Source organism: Mesoplodon densirostris, chromosome 5 (assembly GCF_025265405.1).
Source record: "Mesoplodon densirostris isolate mMesDen1 chromosome 5, mMesDen1 primary haplotype, whole genome shotgun sequence".
In the NCBI taxonomy this organism is placed as follows: domain Eukaryota; kingdom Metazoa; phylum Chordata; class Mammalia; order Artiodactyla; family Ziphiidae; genus Mesoplodon; species Mesoplodon densirostris.
The window spans coordinates 106,748,957-106,753,303 of record NC_082665.1 but is presented as its reverse complement, the minus strand read 5'-3'; the positions used below and the strand labels follow the sequence as shown (position 1 = coordinate 106,753,303).

The window sequence follows — 4,347 nt, the reverse complement described above, 5'->3', positions numbered from 1 at the left end:
GAGAATAGAGTTTCTTTCCCTACAGAAATGAGTGGCCCAGAGAATAGAACTGCACATTATGACATTAGAGGATCCCCCAGCATAATGGCCAGCTCCCGTACAATCACCCCAAAGCAAAGCCTACCCCCAACTCAACACACACACAAGGCTCCTGATGTCCTTTTTGTGTCACACTCTTAAATAGGAGCAGTCAGTCAAGAATCACTAGAAATTTGAGGAAGCCTTCCAAAATAAATAAAATCAAGATTTTAAAAAATGACTCAACTGAGTTCCCATGGGATACTGATAGTTTCTTACATCCACAACTCTTCACACAACCACCAAAACCCATACAAACTAACAAGGAGAGCAACTCAAATCACATATAATCTATATCTATACCATAACTACAAGACAGAGACCCCACAAACTTTAATTTACATGTAAGAGGCAAATTAAACATATGATATCAGCAAAGCTGGCTCCAAAGCTCACTCCAGAGCTCTAACTGGAAAGTCAGGTGAAGACTGCAGGGAAGAAGGATGGGTTCAGGGGAATCCTAGCAGTGGAAGCACATGAATAAAATTCACCACTTCAAAAAGAGAGGGTCTCATCTTGAGTAGAGGAATGCTAAGAATCCTTCTCCAGCTCCAGCCCCGGATGCAGCAGCCATCGTGATGTTGATGCCCAAGAAGGACCTGCTTGTCATTTATGAACTCCTTTTAAGGGAGGGGGTGATGGTGGCCAAAAAAGATGTTCACATGCCTAAACATCCTGAGCTGGCAGACAAGAATGTGCCCAGTCTTCACGTCATGAAGGCCATACTGTCTCACCTCACCAGGCTACAGGAAGGAACAGTTTGCCTGGAGACATTTCTACTGGTACCTTACCAGCAGGGGTATCCAGTATTTCTGTGATTGCCTCCATCTGCCCCCTGAGATGGGCCTGCCACCCTGCACTGCAGCCGTCCTGAGACTGGCCACAGCCCAAAGTTCTGGAGGGAGAACAACCTGCAAGACTCACACAAGGGGAAGCTGACAGAAACGCCTACAGACCAAGCATTGTGCCCTCTGGTGCCAAAAGGAGAGCTAAGACCAGGCTGGGTCAGCAACTGAATTCCAATTTAAAGGTGTGTTTGGCCGTGGATGTGGTCGGCCACCTCAGTAAATCTGGAAGAGATTGTTTAGTGTTGAATAAACGTGTAGGAAGGAAGGAAGGAAGGGAGTGAGGGCGGGAGGGAGACTGAGATTAGGTCTGCCACCTGGCAGGCCAGAGCACTGGCCACTGAGGAATCTAAGAGAGGCTCAAAAATGCACAGAAACAAAAATAACAGTCTTGGAAAGCCTCCACTCGTAGGGAGAGGAAGGCTGCTTAGAAGGGGGAAGCATTACTTGGAGACTGGAAAATGGTGGAAAGTAGAAGTCCTACAGAAACAAAAGAAAATTGCAGAATCAGAAGACACACTAATCTCTCCCTCAGAAAAGCACAATCTATTAAAGAAATTTCACTACACTTATCAGTAAAAGAAGGCATTCCTGAACTAAGAATCTTAGTAAACCACCCAAGCCCTTTACCTCTCCCCACAAAGAAACACCTGTTATTAGCAGGCCAGGAAAATTCAACACACTTTTAAATAAACAAATCACAGGCAGCAGCTATACCAAGCCACTTTGAGAAGAAAACAATAAGTGAGAGTCTAATATGTTCAGCTGATGAATTTATTCCCCTCCAAAACAACAAAGAAATGGATGAAAATCATGACACACTATCCAACACAAATTAAATATTATTAAATAGACATTTGAAGATATAAAACACCAAAATTCAAATTTTCTGGATAGAAATGGACAAAAACCAAGATGTGAAATGAGTTAAACTCAGGAAAGAGATAGAAGAAAAAGTCAAATAGAAATATAAACAGAGAAGCAAGAAGAAATACAATCCTGCAGCCTGTGGAACTAAAACCACATTCACAGGAAGATAGACAAGATGAAAAGGCACAGGGCTATGCACCAGATGAAGGAACAAGATAAAACCCCAGAAAAACAACTAAATGAAGTGGAGATAGGCAACCTTCCAGAAAAAGAATTCAGAATAATGATAGTGAAGATGATCCAGGACCTCGGAAAAAGAATGGAGGCAAAGATCAAGAAGATGCAAGAAATGTTTAACAAAGACCTAGAAGAATTAAAGAACAAACAAACAGAGATGAATAATAAATAACTGAAATGAAAAATACACTAGAAGGAATCAATAGCAGAATAAGTGAGGCAGAAGAATGGATAAGTGACCTGGAAGACAGAATGGTGGAATTCACTGCCGCAGAACAGAATAAAGAAAAAAGGATGAAAAGAAATAAAGACAGGGCTTCCCTGGGGCGCAGTGGTTGAGAGTCTGCCTGCCGATGCAGGGGACACGGGCTCGTGCCCCGGTCCATGAAGATCCCACGTGCCACGGAGTGGCTGGGCCTGTGAGACATGGCTGCTGAGCCTGCGTGTTCGGAGCCTGTGCTCTGCAATGGGAGAGGCCACAACAGTGAGAGGCCCGTGTACCACAAAAAAACAAAAAAAAAGAAATAAACACAGACTAAGACAACTCTGGGACAACACTAAACACAACAACATTTGCGTTATAGGGGTGCCAGAAGGAGAAGAGAGAGAAAGGACCCAAGAAAATATTTGAAGACATTATAGTTGAAAACTTCCCTAACATGGGAAAGGAAACAGCCACTCAAGTCCAGATAGCGCAGAGAGTCCCATACAGAATAAATCCAAGGAGAAAACACCGAGACACATAGTAATCAAATTTGCCAAAATTAAAGACAAAGAAAAATTATTGAAAGCAGCAAGGGAAAAACGACAAATAACATACAAGGGAACTCCCATAAGGTTAACAGCTGATTTCTCAGCAGAAACTCTACAAGCAAGAAGGGAGTGGCATAACATATTTAAAGTGATGAAAGGGAAGAACCTACAACCAAGATTACTCTACCTGGCAAGGATCTCATTCAGATTCAATGGAGAAATCAAAAGATTTACTGACAAGCAAAAGCTAAGAGAATTCAGCACAACCAAACCAGCTCTACAACAAATGCTAAAGGAACTTCTCTAAGTGGGAAACACAAGAGAAGAAAAAGACCTACAAAAACAAGCCCAAAACAATTAAGAAAATGATAATAAGAACATACATATTGATAATTACCTTAAACGTGAATGGATTAAATGCTCCATCCAAGAGACACAGGCTCGCTGAATGGATACAAAAACAAGACCCATATATATGCTGTCTACAAGAGACCCACCTCAGACCTAGGGACACATACAGACTGAAAGTGAGGGGATGGAAAAAGATATTCCATGCAAATGGAAATCAAAAGAAAGCTGGAGTAGCAATTCTCATATCAGATAAAATAGACTTTAAAATAAAGAATGTTACAAGAGACAAGGAAGGACACTACATAATGATGAAGGGATCAATCCAAGAAGAAGATATAACAATTATAAATATATATGCACCCAAAATAGGAGAACCTCAATACATAAGGCAACTGCTAACAGCTATAAAAGAGGAAATCGACAGTAACACAATAACAGTAGGAGACTTTAACACCTCACTGACACCAATGGACAGCTCATCCAAACAGAAAATTAATAAGGAAACACAAGCTTTAAATGACATAATAGACCAGACAGATTTAATTGATATCTATAGGACATTCCATCCAAAAACAACAGATTACACTTTCTTCTCAAGTGTGCATGGAACATTCTCCAGGAAAGATCACACCTTGGGTCACAAACCAAGCCTCAACAAATTTAAGAATATTGAAATCATATCAAGCATCTTTTCTGACCATAATGCTATGAGATTAGAAATCAATTACAGGGAAAAAAATGTAAAAAGTACAAACACATGGAGGTTAAAAATTACATTACTAAATAACCAAGAGATCACTGAAGAAATCAAAGAGGAAATCAAAAAATACCTAGAGACAAATGACAATGAAAACACAATGATCCAAAACCTATGAGATGCAGCAAAAGCAGTTCTAAGAGGGAAGTTTGTAGCAATACAATCCTACCTCAAGAAACAACAAACATCTCAAATGAACAATCTAATCTTACACCTAGAGGAACCAGAGAAAGAAGAACAAACAAAACCTAAAGCTATTAGAAGGAAAAAAATCATGAAGATCTGAGCAGAAATAAATGAAATAGAAACAAAGAAAACAATAACAAAGATCAATAAAACTAAAAGCTGTTTCTTTGAGAAGATAAACAAACTTGATAAACCATTACCCAGACTCATCAAGAAAAAGAGGGAGAGGACTCAAATCAATAAAATTAGAAGTGAAAAAGGAGAAGTTAC

The 4,347-nt window shown here is 40.0% G+C and overlaps 1 pseudogene; it reads left to right on the top strand.

Moving 5' to 3' along the window:
- The first annotated feature begins 656 nt into the window (after positions 1 to 656).
- Positions 657 to 1,146, top strand: LOC132491227 (small ribosomal subunit protein eS10-like; annotated as a pseudogene).
- The last annotated feature ends 3,201 nt before the right edge of the window (positions 1,147 to 4,347 follow it).